The following is a 17,854-nucleotide window of genomic DNA, read 5'->3' on the forward strand; positions in this document are numbered from 1 at the left end:
AATCTGGAATCTCTGCTCCAATCTGTCCACCATGGTGCTGGCATTTAAAATGCCCATGGTGTAGCTTTCCCACATCATAGCAACAAGCAAGCCACCTTAGCATGAAAATTGGACATGGTGGGGTTTTGTGGGGGTAGTTTTTTTCCTATTTTTTTAAAAAAAAATTATTGGTGTTAGTCAGACAGACTTACATTGGGCAGACAGACAAAAGATGAAGAATAAATAGTCCATATTGTTCTAGAAAGGCCTGTGGAAAAGCCAAACCAATAAGGAAATAGTGGCAGGTGCCTTTTACTATTCCCCAGAACAATACCCTCCACAACGGTGCTAGGAGATTGCTCTGTGCTGACTGGCCTGAAAACCAAAACTGGCTGAGGCAGCCCATTGATCTAGCGGCCTCACTGACCCCCATTCCTCTACACATGCTTGACTGAGCCTCTGAGGACCAGCGGGACCCCTCTTGCCTTGCACACAAGGATACTGGGGCTGCCAGCGCAGACAGCCAAAGCTGCCCGCTGCTCCCTGACCCCTTGGGTTCTTAGCAGAACAGCTGCAGTGCCAACCTTGTGTTCAGGACCCAGGAGGGCTTCTTCCGGGCTTCCTCATGCTGCCTGGCCCATGCTAAACAGAAGAACCAGGATCAATTCTCTTTCTCCTTCCCTCAGGGAGAAGTCTCTGCTCTCTGTACCCACATCCACCAAAGAGGCCCCAGGAAAAGTGACCATCCCGTGACTTCCAGCCTGAGAAAGTCCCCCAGGATGAGACAGTGGCCAAAACCCCATCAGGCTTGTCCCTGCAACCAGCTGGGCTCCTCTTTGAGTGATTTGGACCTTTCTTCCCACAGAATCCAAGTTGCGTCCTTCTGTTTAACTCATCGGGAGCCAGTGGCTGGTGGAATGCTCGAAGTAGATCAAAGGAGGGAGGGAGGGAGGGCTCCTTGGAAGGGGCATCAGGTCTCTCTGGGAGGGAAATATTTTCTAATTCTGGAAATAAAAATCCTGCATTTCGAGCAGTGATTAAAGATGGGCTATTCTGTGTCTCCGAGGGTTGGAAGGAGGAGGAGAGAGGAGTTATTTATATTTTTAAATGCCACCCAGCGCTGAAAGGGGCAAGCAACGCTCTGTGATTCAGCGGCAGGGTTGAAGGAACTGGGGCCAAGGGCACCGAACATTGGTCACTGTTCTCAGGGAACTACCGCCCCCACCAGCTAGGTTGGCAGAGACTTAGCTCTGCAGCAGAGATTTGGGGCTTCTCCAGGGGGTCACTGCAGCTACCCCTTTCTTTCTGCCCAAAGCAGAAGAACACATTGCGTTCACGCACTTATTCATTCTTCCTACAAATCATCGCTGTGCAGCTACTGGGAACACCTCCCGGCCAGGCACTAGGATACCATGAGAGGGAAAGCAAGCACTGGTGATGTCTGCCCTGAAGGGGTTTACTGGCTGTTGGGAGAGACAAGCACTGAGCAAAGAATTCATTCCAAAAGAACAAGCTATGTCGGTGTGGCATAAACGGTTTCGAGCATGAAGAAGGTGCAGGATAGGGTAAGGTTCTGATCTGCTGTTCATAGGGTCGTTATGAATCCTTTGACTCCACAGCACTTCACGGAGACATGTTGGAAAAGTCAAAGGCTCCACTAGTGTTGCTGATAAAGGAATACATCTTGGGAAAGGAGTGGGTGGATTCTTCCCTGAGGAAGCTACATTTTCCTTGAGATCTGAGGACCGTGTAGACACTAACTGGGTAAAAAGGGTGCAAAAAGCATCCTGGTACATATTGTGAGGAAACACCCTCCCCCTCCCCCAGTCTAACAGACGCAGGCAATGACCTTCAGCACAAATAAGGACCATCAGAAAAGGAGGCGTGCCATCAAGACACTATTACATTTCTCCCTGTCAAGGTCACAGCACTCCCTGGAAGCACTCTCCACTCATCCTCCACCCCCAAAGAAAGACACTGGGATTGGATCAAGTCTCCATCTAACTGCCCAATTTACAGGAAATACAGGTGACAGAAGAATACATTCTGACGCTACAAGGGTGTAATCAGGAAAGAACAGACTGAAGTGCTCTGTAAGATGAGCAATTGGGTTTCCTTCTACAAATCAAATGCAAAGAAGGAGGAGAGGGCATGAAAACGTTGAGATGGCACTGATTTCCATATGGGTGACTTTTATTTGGATCCCAGTTCAAACAAACCATTGAAGATATTAGCTGTATTAAGCACTTGAAAAGCCCCAACACTGTATTAAGAAATTGTTGCCTTCCCCACCCCCCACACACAGAGGTTATAAACTTTCATTATCTTTTTTTAAAAGTCATTCTTTCTAGAGAGCTCCTTTGAGTTGGAGCTAATGCATACTTGACACCTTGATGACTTTCCAAGGATGCAAATCACAAGAGAAAAACATTTCTTCTCTTTCTCTCATGGAGCCACTGGAACATTTGAACCACCAGAGAGACTTGGTAGTGTAACACTCTTTGGAGTACACCATGAAAGCTCCCTTCTTTAAGAGTTTAAAAAAAAAGTACATGTAAAACTATATCATGATATTATGTGTTTCACAGCTCAGCTTCTTACCACTAGACCACCAGAGCTCCTCAAAATAGTATGAAAAATGAATAAGTATGAAAAATGAGATAAGACCGGCAATGAGTTGGTAATTGTTGAAGCTGTTTTCATTCTACTCTTCTCTCTTATCTTTGCATGTAATTGAAATATTCATGTTTACAGTTGGAGTTGTTGTTTTTTCCCCTTTTAAAAGATGAAGCTTACAGAAAGTGCAAAGGTCTCCCAGCAGGAAGGAATTGGTCTACTTCCTGTCCCAAACGTGGGACAGTTTGACCAGGCCACAGAAGATGACCAGAGTCAAGTGTCAGGTAAAGTTGCAGAAGGAGCAGGTTAGATCAGGTAAAGGACTGGGCCTGAAAATTCGCCTCTTTGGGCTTTATATTATTATTAGCTCCTGTCATGGATTGAATTGCACTCCTTTAAAATATGTGTCAATTTGACTAGGCCATGATTTCCAGAATAATGTGTTGTTCTGTGTAGTTGCAAATCCTAACTTCTGTGACGGTAATGACACAGACTTAGAGGCACTAATGTAAAGAGATATAGTGAGCCTTGGTGGCCTAGTGGGTAAAGAGTTGCACTGCTAGCTCAAAGGCCCATGGTTCAAATCGACCCATTTTGTGGCTATGCAGAGGTGAAAGAGTTCACCTCTGAGGGAGAAAGAAAGGTAATTTTCTCCCATAGGATTTACAATCTCTGAAAAGCCACTGGAGGGTCAGCTATGAGTTCGTTCCCATTTAGCAACACAAGGACTGTAGTCTGCAATATAGATTGAGACTCAACATCAAGAAGACAAAGATTCTCACCACTGGGCCAATTGGCAGCATCATAATAGATGAGAAGAGACTGAGGCTGTTACAATTACAGCTTGCTCAGATCCACAATCAACACTCTTAATACCAACAGTCAGGAAATCAAAAGACAAATTGCATTGGGAAAATCCACTGTCATAGACCTCTCCAGAGTGCTGAAAAGCAACAATGTCAGTCTAGATACAAAGGTGCGCCTAATCCAGGCCATGGTCTTCTCAATTACTTGTTATGCTTCAGAGAGCTAGACAATGACTAAGGATGACAGAAGAAGACTAGATGCCTTAGAGTTGTGGTGCTGGAGAAGAGTCTTGAGCATACCATGGACTGCCAGGAAAACAAATATGTCTGTCTGGGAGAGGATGAAACCAAGTCTCTCCTTGGAGGCTAGGATTTTGAAGCTCTACCTCACTTACTTTGGGCACATGGCCAGGAGAGATTGGTCCGTGGAGAAGGACATCATGCTCAGAAGGGTGGACGGACAGCGCAGGAGTGGGAGCACCCCGGATGAGATGTATTGATACAGTAACTGGGGCAATGGGAGTTGGTGTATCGGAATTAATGAGACTGGCTCAGAACAGGGAAGGGTTCAGAGTTGCTGTACATAGGGTCACTATACATCCCAGGCAACTCAATGGCACATAACAACAATAACATACTATGACAGGTTTGGAAGCAGGAGTAGCATCTACTTCCTAAACAACATGACTCCAGAAGCTTTGATAAGTGTTGATAGTTGTGGAGGGACTTCAGGCCTTTTGTTCATAGGGTCGCTATAGTCGTGCTCAACTCGAAGACAATCAACAACTTGATGTGATGTTGTAGGGAACTCTAATGGTATGGTCAAAGGCCATGATTCTGGCAGTTCAAATTCATCAGGGGCTTCAGGGGAGAAAGACAGACTATCTCTTCCTCTGCTGTTATTAGTATTGGAAACCTACTAGAGTGTTAGCTCTGAATCGACACTGAGTTAATGCAATGATGTTAAAATATACCAACGAAGAAGTTAATCAGTTTATCTTTTGCTTTTCAAAGGGAGGAGCGAACTGGGGCACCGGGGCGGGGGGGAGGGGAGTAAAGAAAAAAGTGCAACAATGAATGAATGGAAATCCAAAATCTCTGTAAATGTTCATTAAAATTAATAAAATAAATTTTTAAAAATTTCCCATGGTGTGATCTCAGATGCTGTCAATCAGTTGAACACAACATCACTAATTAGGTCCTAGCTATGATCTGATGAAAGGGGAGTTTCTCTGGAGTGTGGTCTGTAACTCTTTTTTTTGTCTCACAGGAGAAAAAAAGGATAGAGAAGACAGAGAGGGAACCTCAGTGCCACAAAGACAGAAGAGTGGGGAGCAAAGTAGTTCCTTCGGCCCAAGGTCCCTGTGCTGGGAATCTCCTCCACATAGGGCGAGTCCACGATGTATGGAGATCAACAAGGAATGCTGGCCCTACCGATGTGGGAGGAGACTGGATCTTCCTCCAGAACCGACAGAGATAAAGCCTTCCCTTAAAACCTGCACACTGAATGTGGACTTCCAGTCTCCTAAACGTTCTGTTTACTAACTGCCGACCCAAAAAACGCCGCGCCTCTTAGATAACTCAAACCCACTAGTAGCTCCTCAGGAGAAAAATGGGCAACCTCCTTCTTGGACATTTACAGCCTTGGTAAGTCAGTGGGGGGTTAGCTATGAGTCGATTCCAACTCAACAACAATATGTTTGAGTTTGAGAGATCACTAAAACAGTTGTCATTAGGTTAGCCCCCATCTCGGGCAAGCAGTCTGCACAATGGTACAAAATATTACCCACTCCTGTGCTGCCTATCCTCACAATGGTTGCATGTTGAACCATTGTGATCCATAGGCAGGTTTTTGTGGAAGTAGACCTACCTATCTTGCTTGACGCCACCTTAGTTTGGAAATTTCTCTGAAACCTGCTGAGCATCATGCAAGCCTCCACCGACAGAAAGCGGTAACTGTACATGAGGTGCATTGACCACTAATCGAACTGGGGTCTTGAGCTATTTGCCCACATGGAAGGCGAGGATTCTTCTACTGAACTACCATGAGGACTGGTGTGGAGCTCCTTTGATCTTGGTGAATATGGTTCAGGGAAGCACACCGTCTGCTTTCAGACGTGAGGAGGAAGATGGAGCCAGCCAGCAGGCACATGGGTTTTAAGTACCTCTTGAAGACATGATGAAAGGGGCTCTTCTTTGAGGGAGCTCTGGCATTCTGAGTCATTTCTAAATTGGGACGCAAGTGGTAGAACCCGATAAAACAAATGTAATCTGGTCCTGGACAAGGAAGGGGAAGATGTGGAAACATTGTACTCTTTTCCTAGGGCTGCTGTAACAAATCACCACAAGCTGGGTGGCTTGAGACAACAGAAATTTATTCTTCACAGTTCTGACGGCAAGAAGTTCAAATAATGGTGTCAGGAAGGGCCTGCTTCCTCTGGGGGCTGAAAGGGAGGAGGCTTCCTTGTCTTTTTCAGTTTCTGGAGTTACTGACAATCCTTAATGTTCTTTGGCCTGTAGAAACATCACTCCAATCTCAGCCTCCATCTTCACATACCTGTCCCCCCTCTGTGCTTGTGTGTCTCTAAATACCTCTCTTTAAAAGGATTTAAGGCCCACTCCAATCCAATATGACCTCATCTTAACTAATTCTGTCTTCAAAGACCCTATTTCCAAATAAGGGCACACTTACAGGTACAGTGGTTAGAACCTCAATATATCTTTCTGAGGGGACATAACTCAACCCACAATTCATTGCCTGCAGAATGAGTCTGGCAACTGGGTAGAAATGGAGCTAACACTGACCCCAGGCCACCTGAGTCCTTGTGCTTAGGCTCCCACAGTCACAGTATCTTAAGGCCCTGGAAAGCCATGCTGACCCAGCTCTATGGCACATCTGATCCAGCCTGAGCCCTGTGGGGATCCTGAGCTCCACTGAGCATCTGATGAAAGCTGTGGACTCTCGCCTAAGAAAAATGCTCACTTGTAGCTACTTGTAAATGTTTGGATAGAACATGAGGAGGTTCAAGGAACTCTACAACCCAAAGGCCCCCGGAGTCCAGGTGAAGAAGCACTGGGTGCAGTTTTCTAGACGAAAAGTGAAGGCCTAGATAAACAGAGAGGCACCAAGGTCTCACAGCCAGCTCTAGTGGGAGTTAGAGCCTGCCTTTCCTGACAGCAGTACTTTCTCGGCCACAGCCCAGTATCCAGCAAGCTCTCTGACTAAACCAGAAGCACACAGCAAGCCTTAAGGGAGAACCACCAGATCAGGGCAAGTCCCAGAGAGGTGGCCACCAAGGGCCTGGACACCTTTTCATCTCAGGGGGGAACTCTTCTATGTTGTCAAACATCCTGGATACAACTCTACAAAACATGGTGCCCTATAGCAAGCTGTTAGCAAAGCCATCTCTCTCATGCATGCCAGGCAGCATCAGGCACCAGGGCCAACATCTAGAAGCCTGGTGACCACCCTGTCTGGTCAGACTGTGTGCAACCCAATCGCCCCCAGGCCTAGGACTGTTAAAGTTTCCAATTGAAAATCTTACACTAAACTGGGTTTAATAATGCCCCACCTTCCTCTTCCCTAAAAAAATATCCTTGCCCACCTGGAACCTCTGAACGTGACCTTATTTGGAGATAGGGTTTTTGCAGACATAATTAATTAGTTAAGATGAGGCAGTATGGATCATAGTTAACGCTGATCTCTATGACTGGTGCCAGAAAGCAGTCAAATGAGGACAGGAACACACAGGGAGACACACAGGATAAGAAGCCTGCATGATGGCAGAGGCAGAGCAGAGAGTGAGGCATAATCTTCAAGCCCAAGAAAGTCATGCATTGCTAGCAACCATTTAGGAAAAGGCAGGAGGGGTGGTAGACACAACCCTCAGAAGGAGTGTGGTCCTGCTACACTTCAATTTCAGCCTTCTGGTTCCCAGAACTGTGAAAGAGAGGTTTTCTGTGTTTTTAAGCCACCCTTAAAACTTTAAACACTGCATGATTTAACTTTAAACACTGTATGCTTTAAAATCAAGCAAGGCACACACAAGGGTTTTTATCTTTTCTCAATCTGTATCCTGAGCAAACCATTAGAGAAGCTAGACTTTATAAAGAAGATATGGCATCAGGATCGGAGGAAGACTTATTAACAACCTGCATTATGCAGATGACACAACCTTGTTTGATCAAAGTTAGGAGGACCTGGAGCACTAGCTGCAGAAGACCAAGGATTACAGCCTTCAATATGGATTGTATCTCAACATCAAGAAGACAAAAATCCTCACCACTGGGCCAATAAGTAACCTCATGATAGATAGGGATGATATTTAGTTGTTAATGATTTCATCTTGCTTGGATCCACAATCAACACCCTTAGTATTAGAAGTCTCCAGGAGATAAGGAGACCTATTGCACTGGGAAAGTCTACTGTCGATACTCCAAAGTCCTGAGGAGCAATGATGCTTAAAGACCAAAGTGCTACTGATTCAAGTTATGGTCTTTTCAATCACCTGCTATGCATCTAAGAGCTGGACAATTAATAAGGATGCTAGAAGAAGAATTGCTGCCTTTGAGTTGCGGTATTAAAGAAGAATATTGAATAGTCCATGGACTTTCAAAAGAACAAACAGCTATGTCTTGGGGAAAAGTGCACCCAGACAGTTGCTTAGAGGTGAGGATAGTGAAGCTTCATCTCACATACTTTGCGCACATTGTTAGGAAAGGTTTTTCCCTTGGAAAGGGACATCATGCTTGGAAAGGTGTAGGGTTAGTGAAAGAGAGGAAGGCCCTCAACCAGACATACTGATACAATGAATACAGCAACTTAAGTATGTCAACGACAATAAGGATAGGACAGACTAGGACAAGGGTCAGATCTGTTCTTCATAGGGTCACTAGGAGTTGTGCTCGACTTGATGGCACCAGCAACAACAACAAAGGAACTCCATACTAGGGACTGCCAAAGAATAAACAGATCTGTTTTTAAGAAAGTGTAACCAGAGTGCTCTTTAGAAGCAAGGATGGTGAGACTTTGTCTCACTTATCATGGGCATAGTTCCAGGAGAAACCAGTCCTCACCCTGGGATAGATAGAGAGAAGGGCCTCAATGAAACGGATGGGCACAGTGACTATCACAAAGGGTATGACAGTGACTGTGAACACGGTGCAGGATAGAGCAGGGCCCAGATCGGTTGTTCCTAGAGTAGCCATTCATCAGTTGTAGTTGACGTGACAGCATCTAGCAGCAACAATGGATGTGTCAGGACAGAACTGCTCCACAGAGTTTTCAGCGGCTGATTTTTTTTTCAGAAGTAAACTTGATGAGCTTTCTTTTGAGGTACTCTGAGTGGACTTGAACCTCTAATCTCTTGGCTAGCAATCCAACCCATTTGCACCATACCTAGTTTGTAGTGTTTTGTTAGAGTTAGCGAATTAACACATTGTTGTTTTGTGTCATCGAGTTGGAATTGACCCCATAGTTGACCCTCCAGTGGGTTTTCAGAGGCAGTAAATCTCATGGGAGAAGATTGGCATGATGATGATGATGTGTCCTGTAGAGTTGGAACCAACCCATCGCTAACCCTCTGGCAGGTTTTCAGGGGTAGTTAATGGCACGGGAGCTTGCCCATCCTTCTCCTGTGAAGCAGTTGGTGGCCTCAAACCTGCGCGCCTTTGGGATTGCAGCACAGCTTCTTGCCACTAGGCTACCAGAGCATATTGATGGCTAAAGAGCTCAATGGGAACGTATGGTTTGCCAGGGTGTGTCCCACACGAGGCAGCAGCCAGCCTCCTTCACGTCTACTCTTTCAGCCCTGTGATGACTACTATTTCACTTTGTTACCCATGACTCACATCAAAGGGAGGCTTCCACCACTTCCTCTCAGTTGTCACTAATGTTTGGGCCAAGTACACAGCTTCAGTTTGCTTCCAAATGTGACCAGACTGCTGAACAAGCACCCCTGAGAAGGTATGATCAAAGCCTACTTTACTTTACTTTTTCAGTCTCTTCAGAACGACATCAGCAGGAGAAGATTTGACCCCTGTTCCCAGGCTCCACAAGTTCATGGCCACAGTTTCCATTTGGTAACAGATTTGGTGACAGATTCGGGTAATAACCTCTTGACATAATTCAGCATTGTGCCTGCGTCCCTCTCTCTAAGACACAATTTGGTTGCAGGGAATCAGTGGTCTTGGAGACAGGGATGGGTCTTGCTTTCTTCCTGGATAACTGTGACTTCTACCTCCTCAGACATTAGAGCAACTTAATGGCACTCTCTAAGCTAGTATCCTAGGCCAGTTTGTTCCTTCATGGGCACTATAGAGGCTCTTCATTATCCACCATTCATAGGGTCACTATGAATCACAGTCGACCTGACAGCATCTAACAACAACATTAGAGGCTCTTCAGAGGCTCCACTCTCCTTTCCCCCAGCAGGTCACAGTGTCTCCTTGGGTGGCACTTCCATGCCCCTCAGTACAACACATCACACACACATGTTCCATGGTGGACCCTCCACCTTCCCACAAAGTCTTTCCCTCCGTTTTCGTTTCCCCAGCAGATGGTGGGACAGGGACTTGTGTGCACATTGCTTATTTGGAAGATGACTCCAAGAAACACTGGGAGAGAAGTGGGAAAGGGAGACTGGGAAGGGAGGCACCAGGGTGGGGTGTGTGTGTGTGTGTGTGTGTGTGTGTGTGTGAGTCTCACTGGGGATGCCTGAAGACTGAGTAGAACACATCTCTGAGTTGTCCCACGCAGAAGAAGGAAACCAGGGGTCATCTACCAACTCCCATCTGCTCCCAAAAGGGCTACTCTCAAAGGGCATTAATGCCCTGGTACTTTGGAAGTATCCAGGCGGTAGCCAAGTGCATTTCTAAGATGATAGCATGTACTCGGCCAGAAAGCTATAGGCTTATAAGGAGTAAGTGCTAAGGGGCGACTCAGGAGCGCTAAGAACATCTGCCACAGCTCTCTCAGCAGAATCCCTTCTCCAGACAAACCAGGCCAACATTCCACTGTCGTTCAGCGCTCATGACCTGGGATTCACGCACTGATGACCTGCCAGCTGAGGGAGGGCATTTAGTTTCTCTATTGGAAGCAGCTCTCTCCCTGTCTCATACACACGCTCCTTCTTTCTGTCTCGCTGTGCGTGTGTGTATCCTGCTGTCTGTCTGCATGTATATGTGCTCGCCTCTATCTCTCCATGTGTCTCGGTCTGTGCGTGTGTCTCTCTCTCTCTGCTGCTGTGTGCTCATGCACATGCTCATGCTCTGTTTCTCTCACTTCACTGTCAGTCCCCGTGTGTGTCTGTGGTTTTGTGTGTGTGTGTGTGTATTTGTGTGTGTGTGTGTGTGCGCGCGCGAGCGCTCATCATAGTACTTGTCTGTCTTTGTCTCTGCCTCTTGCTCACTTTCTCAGTATTTCTTGCTTACTGTAACTGTTTCTCTCACCTATTCTGTCTCACTTTATATGTGGGACTGTCTGTCTGTCTGTGTGCATGTCTGTCTCTCTTGATCACTCTCACTCTGCTTCTTTCTCTCTGTATGTCTTTCTCTCTCTGTCTCTCCCTCTCTGCATAGTCCTTTTCCCTGTTGCCTCAGGCAAATAGCCACAACCTCTCAGATAACTGCAGGGGTTTGGCATCAGCCACGGACATTCTTACCAGGCTCTCACTTAGCTCCCTCCCCCAGCTCCCACACACACACCTTAACCTTCTTTTTTGGTAGGGGGTTGGGGACTCCCAGCAGGGAGCAGTCTCCTCTGAAGAAATTTGCTCACAGAAAATCCAGCAGCTTCTCTCTTTCCCTTTCATATCCTCGTCTGGGTTTTAGAGCCCTTTAAGTGGTTCTTTGATATTTCCTTTGAAAAAAATGCCGTGTTTTGATCTCTTGCTGGAATTTCTTAGCTATTGTCTTTGGTGCCCATGGTGAAACACATCATGTCATTCCTGGTGCAGAAAGACAGCTCTACAGGCTCTGGGACAAGCAAGCCATGCCCTCTTCCTCACCTAGTGCCCCTTCTGACCTGGCATCAGTGCAGCCCATTGGTGCCCCACATAGTGGGACCATTTAGGAGACCCTGTTGTTCTGAAACTGCTCTCTCTATAAGAAAGTTCAAAGGGTATGGTCTGGAGCCAACATCAAAGGCTGTAGTGGGTTGAAGCCCGCCCCCTCACACCCACCCCCTACTCCCTTATCCCCTCCCTCGCCTCTGCATGATTTACCCTCCTGGATCCTGTAAATGTGACCCTGGTTGGTAAAAGGGGTTTTGCAAATGTGATTAAGTTCGATGAGATTATCCTGGCTTAAGGTGGGCTGGAAATCCAATGACAAGCAAGTGTACTTACTGAGAGAGAATGGGAGATGATGAGGGCATGGGGAAGAGTAAGAGGTGAAGATAGAAGAGTCCGGAGTGAGGTTATTTAAAAGGATGCTTTCCTCCTCGAAGCTCTATAAGAGAATCTATTCTCTTGCTTTTTCCAACTTCCAGAGGCCACCAGTATTCCTTGGCTCATGGTCTGTTCTTTTTCCATTTTCAGAACCCACTGACAGCATCTTCTTTCCTTTCTCATTTCCATCTCTGACTTCGAGTGCTTCCAGGTAACCTAGCACGGTCTTCTCATCCCAAAGGCCTGACTTTAATGCCACCTGCCTAGCCCCTTCTACTGTGTGATGGAATATCCTCAGGTTCCAGGGATTAGCAAGTGGACATCTTTCAGCAACCATTATTCAGCCTTTCTGAATGGGCATTTCTGACCTGCCTCACATGGGCTGAGCTCTCAAGGAGTGAAGGGGTGACTTTCAGGTACAGAGATACAGACACATTGAAGGCTTAGAGGCATCTTGGCAGTGGGCTAACATTGGGAAAGGTAGTTGTTGTTAGCAGAGAAGCGAAAGCAAAGACGCACAGGGAATAGCCGCTGGGGTTAGGGGTAAGTGGAGTGGAGTGGTGGCCATGCTGCTTTTAGAACATCTACTGAGGGTACTGAAGAGGGATGGAGCTGTCAGAGCAATCCAAAGAGCCAACTGCTACAGAAACATCTCAGATCCTCACAACATTTCACTTTAGGGAGGGTAGCAAGCTTTCCTCCTCATTTTACAGCTAAAGAGTCCAGTGATCTGCCTCAATTCACAAGTGGACAAGAAAACCCCTTGGATCTCTCAAGTGCTGCTTTCACTGCCTCTCACCTCCAATGCATGGCTCTGGAGAGGCTAGAACTAGCACAGTCTCCAGCCACCCCTGAGAAGGTGCCAGCCCCTTCAGTCACACAATCGACCACTGAGCCTTTGAGTGCTTGGCTGGGCTTCTAGAATCGAGAGACTCAGCAGGACTGTTGATGAATTTGATTGCTTTACCAGAAGTTATAAAATGGAGCTATTATGGTTGAGCATTGTTTAGAATCTATCTCTGGTAATTTGCTTCCTACGTGTGTACAAGCGAGATCAGTTGCCAGATTCTATTGATGATATTCCCGAATCTCTCTCTTCCATCTGTCGCCTCTTCTCCCTCCCCACTCTCCTAGCACAGACTTCCATTGGCTCCCACCTGGACCACAACAGAAGCTCTTCATGGTGTCTGTCTCCTTAGTCTTCTGGCTCCCATCTAGCTATCATTCTGCCTACCATCCTGAACTCCAGCTAAGATCTGTGTAGGAGGTGTCATGGATGTCTCACCCATATTTCTCCAGATCCTTTCCATTTGTTGTGCTCCTGTCAATTTCCAATTGCCAAATATTTTATCTCTGTTTCTGAATTTTCCAGAACCACAAATCAGAAAGGCCAAGGAAAGAATTGATGAATAAATGTCCCTTGCTCCTCATTTGGGATAACTCTAAGATGTATGTTCTATATTGTCTCCCAGAAGTTCCCATGGCATTGAAGCACAGTTGTCCATAGAGGTAACTTGCTTCATAACCCATCTTTTATTTATACTCCCTTTCCTGACAAACCTCTCTGCTTTCTTGTAAGTCTTGAAAACACCTTCCAAATAACTACTTATCTTTGAAGCCTTGTCTCAAGGTCTGCTTCTGGGGAACTCAAGGTAAGATAATCAGCATTTCAGAGTGTCCTTCTTAGCCTACAATCCAAGACTCTTCAAGGCTGGTCCCAATGCACTTTTCCACTCAAATTCTATTTCTCCATCATACTTGTCATGCAAAAGTCAAAGAGCACTCCCTGCCTTCATACCCTCATGCCTTTAAGCTGTCACTTTTAGCTGAAGTCTTACCATCCTTTTCTTACTATGCTTCCTTTTCCTTCTCAAAACCCAAATCAGTTAAGAAGTATGGAAAGAACAAGAAAGCCAGAATGGTGATTAATTATTGAACCTATGGATGATTGCCTGGAGATTTATTATACTATTGTGTTTGCACATGTCTGACATTTTCAATAATAAAAAAAAAAACTAGAAAGCAAAAATCAATTCATATGCGTTAAAGGCATTATGAGTGTCCTGCCATATGTCCTTGTGTGATCCCCTGGTTTCTTATATTAAGCAGCTGCCACTTTCCATCTGAAGACATTCTTTAGTGTAAAAATATACTCAGTTCTTGTGCAGAGAAGATCAGGGGTGCCAACAAATTAGCACTCCCAAAAGTAGCTCTCCACCATGGATACATGGAGTTAGTAGATAAAGAGTCTAGTTGTCTCACCCTCGGGTGTCATAACTCTGAGGCATGTTCCACATCATCTCCCAGCAGTTCCCAGTGGAACTGAGCTGCAGTTGCTCATTAGTACATCCCATATTTGCCTACTCCCCACTCCTGGCTGACTTTCCCATTCCCTCTTGGGATTTCCTGGGATTTCCTTCCAAATAAAGCACTTAAACACAGATTAGGTGTGTCAGGATCTCATGTGGGGAAGTCAAGCTAAGGTAACAGGCCACCATCACCACAAAGACATTCTTTCTTCCCCTATATAGAAATGATGCCTTCTGGCTCTCTGCTCTTTGTCTATCCAGATTGCCCTCTCTTTTCACGTAGCCTCAGCCGTATCCCTAGGACACGATGGTGAAGATCAGAGTAAACAGTTTGGGCCTCATTGGATACCTGGTCACTAGGGCTACTTTTAACTCTGGCAAAGCTGGATGCTGTTGCCATCAATCACCCCTTTACTGACCTCAACTACCTGGTCTATATATTCCAGTATTATTCCACCCATGGCAAGTTCAATGGCACTGTAAAGGCTGAGAATGAGAAGCTGGCCATCACTGGGAAAGCCATCATTATATTCCAGGAAAAAAAATTCTATCATCATCAAGTGGGATGATGCTGGTGCTGAGTATGTTGTGGAGTCCACTGGTGTCTTCACAACCTTGGAGAGGGCTGGGGTTCATTTGAATGGTGGTACCAAATGGGTAATCATCTCTGCTCCTTCTGCCGATGCCCCCATGTTTGTGATGGGTGTGAACCATGGAAAGTATGACAACTCTCTCAAGATTGTCAACAATGCCTCCTGTACCAACAACTGCCTGGCTCCCCTAGCCAAGGTCATCCATGACAACTTCAGCAACATAGAGGGACTCATGAGCACAGTCCATGCCATCATTGTCACCCAGAAGCCTGTGGATGGCCCCTCTGAAAAGCTGTGGTGTGATGGCTATGGAGCTGCTCAGAACATCATCTCTGCATATCTACTGGCACCACCAAGGCTGTGGGCAAGGTCATCCCTGAGCTGAATGAGAAACTTACTGGCATGGCTTTCCATGTCCCTACCCTCAAATATGTCAGTCGTGGATCTGACCTGCTATCTGGAGAAAGCTGCCAAATATGATGACATTAAGAAAGTAGTAAGGCAGGCATCAGAAGGCCCCCTCAGGGACATCCTGGGATACATTGAAGACCAGATTGTCTCCTGTGACTTTAATAGTGACACCCACTCTTTCATCTTTGATGGTGGGGCTGGCATTGCCTTGAACAACCACCTTGTCAAACTTATTTTCTGATATGACAATGAATTTGGCTACAGCAACAGGATGGTCGACCTGGTGGTTCACATGGCCTCCAAAGAATAAGAGCCCTTTGGACTACCAGCAATTGGAGAGAGAGAGAGAGAGAGAGAGAGAGAGAGAGACTGACTCAGCTGCTGGAAATCCTTGCCCCAGCTCAATGCCCCCATACACCGAAAATCTCATATCTTTGCCAGAGTTTCCATCCAGTGTCCCTGAGAAAGGCTTAGAGAGCCCATCTTGTCATGTATCAACAACACAGTACATTGTACTCAGAAAAGAAAAGATGTCTTCCTACTCTTATCCTCCAGAACACAATATTAGGGCTCTAAAAGATTCAGAACTGAGTCCTTAGTAAAGTCAAGACAGAGCTTGCTAGGGAAATCAACAGACCAGAGTTTTAAGTTTTGAGGGTTTGATTAAAAAGAAATGTATTTTACAACCCCACCAAAAATGTATAAGAATTCCTATCTCACCACATCCTCTCCAACATTTATTACTTGCTGCCCTTTTAAACTTTGCCACTGTTACTGGATTGAGATGGTACCTTATTGTGGTTTTGATTTGCATCTCTCTTATTGCCAGTGATCTGGAGCATTTTTTCATGTGTCATTTGCCATTTGAATATCTTCCTTTGTGAAACTTCTTCCCATGTCTTTTGCTCATTTTGTATTTGGGTTCTCAGTCTTTTTCTTGTGGAGGCCCAAGAGTATTCTGTAAACTTTTATTCCGAGACTCTTGTCTGAGATGGTATTACCAAATATTTGTTCCCAGTCAGTAGTTTTTATTTTTCACCCTGTTGGAAAAAGGTTTTTATGTACACATGGATTTAATCTTTAGAAGGTCCCATGCATCAATTTTATCCTCTTCAGATTGTGCATTTCTGGCTGTACTTGGCAGTCTCTTTATGGTACAACCACTCTAAAAGGCAGTCTGACACTTCCTCAAAAAGCTGAACATAGAAATTCCATATGACCCAGCTATTCCACTACTTGGAATATACCCTGAGAAAATGAGAACTGAGGCACAAACAGAAACTTGTCCACCAATGTTTATAGCAGCATTATTCACCATGGCAAGAAGATGGAAATAGCCCAGATGTCCAACCACAAATGAATGGATTGAGAAATGGTGGTACATTCACACAGCTGAATACTATGCAGCACACAGGAGCAATGACTTTGTAAATTATTACCTAACTTGGGAGGGACTGGAGAGCACTATGCTGAGTAAACTAACTCAGTCCTACAAGGATAAATATTGCATAAAACCATTATTGTAGAATGAGTATAATATCCAAGAGGAGTGGGAGAGTTTGGAAATAGAGGGATGAGGATGTGTAGGGGTGAGGTTAATCATGGAGTTGTACAATTTGATGGGGGTGGTGTGAGGGAAATTGGAAGAATCTGTTCTGGAAAACAATGTATTGGGATTTTGTAAATAAATTAGTATAATGAAAAAATAAAAATAAATGTATTCTTTATTCTGGGTGTATGAAGGCTCAGAGCCCCTGCCATTGCAAACTGGCCCTCTTAAGAATCTTTCTACAGAAGTCACTAGGCTGCTATGTTACTTGGTCAAGAATGGACATATGGTCCAAAGAACTTCATTTCTGGAAGCTTAGCCAATGGAGTCATGAGCAAGTAGCATGCACAGGCTAGAAAGATAAAGCTGCTCAAGGGTAAGGACTGGGAAGAAGATTGACAGAATGGCACTGGCAAAGATCGGTGACACAAGAGTGGGAGAGTAGTGTGACTTGTCCTGGCAGGAAACTAATTGCCTTACCCTCCAACAATAGACTTAAACATGGTGCAGACTGTGAGGATGGCGCAGAATAGGGCAAGGTTCTGATCTATTGTTCATAGGATCACTGTGAGTTGGGATCCACTCAATGGCATCTAACATAAACAACCACAATGTGGGCAAAAAAGACACAGAATTTCTTGCCTTCAAGAGTTGTGAAGTACATACTTGTATAGATGTATCCGCTGCTGTCATGCATGGAATTGTCTTCCAAATACAAGTTGAGAAAAATCCTGGAGCTTGCGCCATTTTCTCTTAGTGTTTGCCCTCTGAAAGCACTGAGCCTCTGGTAGGAAGTCTTGTAAACCTGAGATCCCTGTACTTGAGAGATCATGTGACAATACCACATATAGGTAGAAAGAGATGCACAAGGAACCCCAGCTATTTAAATCAATAGCCAATATCAACCATAAGATATGTGAGTGAGTGAGCATTCAGATAATTCAGCCCCAGACTTTGAACTAACCCAGCTGACAGTGGGTGGAGTAGAGAAGGAGTGTCCTCACTGAGTCATGATCCAACTAATAAGTTAAATACATTGTTTTAAACCTGTAGGTTTTGGTGTGTGGCTTGAAATACAGCAATTAGTAATCTCTACCCCCTGAAAACTGTGTGGATGTTGAATTCTTAAATCCCTTTCCAACCGTAGCAGAAATAATGGGAAGTGTTTTTTTTTTTTACCTCTTAGATAGATGGAACATTTTCT

At 45.3% G+C, this 17,854-nt stretch overlaps 1 pseudogene; it reads left to right on the plus strand.

Moving 5' to 3' along the window:
- The first annotated feature begins 14,404 nt into the window (after positions 1-14,404).
- LOC102859771 lies at positions 14,405-15,411 on the plus strand (annotated as a pseudogene).
- Positions 15,412-17,854: the final 2,443 nt, after the last annotated feature.

This window comes from Elephantulus edwardii, unplaced genomic scaffold, assembly GCF_000299155.1.
Source record: "Elephantulus edwardii isolate Elephantulus edwardi_28Jun2011 unplaced genomic scaffold, EleEdw1.0 scaffold00210, whole genome shotgun sequence".
NCBI lineage: Eukaryota > Metazoa > Chordata > Mammalia > Macroscelidea > Macroscelididae > Elephantulus > Elephantulus edwardii.